Source organism: Nothobranchius furzeri, chromosome 19, assembly GCF_043380555.1.
Source record: "Nothobranchius furzeri strain GRZ-AD chromosome 19, NfurGRZ-RIMD1, whole genome shotgun sequence".
In the NCBI taxonomy this organism is placed as follows: domain Eukaryota; kingdom Metazoa; phylum Chordata; class Actinopteri; order Cyprinodontiformes; family Nothobranchiidae; genus Nothobranchius; species Nothobranchius furzeri.
Window position 1 is genome coordinate 4,137,992 of NC_091759.1, and position 688 is coordinate 4,138,679.

Below are 688 nucleotides of genomic sequence, written 5' to 3' on the forward strand. Positions count from 1 at the left end.
TTACCACCGGCTATGCGGACCAAACTCACGCTCCTCTGGTAAAGGGACTGAATGGCCCTTAACAGAAAGCCACCCACCCCATACTCCTGGAGCGTCCCCCGCAGGGTGCCCCTGGGGACACGGTCATAAGCCTTCTCCAAATCCACAAAACACATGTGGATTGGTTGGGCAAACTCCCATGCCCCCTCCATCACCTTGCAAGGGTATAGAGCTGGTCCACAGTTCCACAGCCAGGACGAAAACCACATTGCTCCTCCTCTTTAGGGGGTGGTTTTATAAATGAAAAGTAGCTTATTTAGCAGAAGATAAACACCAACATATCTCTTCGTTTTTCCAATATTTTCGATCTATGAGTCAGAATATTTTTCATCTCCTCTGGAAGCAAAACTAAATGAAGTGGGGTGAACTGCTGGTTAATTGTCCCAACAATCAGTTGAAGAATAAAAATATTTTTGTAGTGCAGAGTGGTGCAAAAAGTCATTAAACGAACTCAAAGAGGATAAGTATACTCGTCCGCCTGTTTCAGTTTGTGTCATTACAGATAATTCCGACATGCAAAGTATTTCCTATTTTACTACTGATTACACAGCTGAAGTGGGTCACAGTCTCTGTCCTGGCCCTGCCCATCTCAGTTAAGCACCGCCCCTTTGGTGTGATTTGCACCAACCAGATCGCGGCGGAGGCGGGG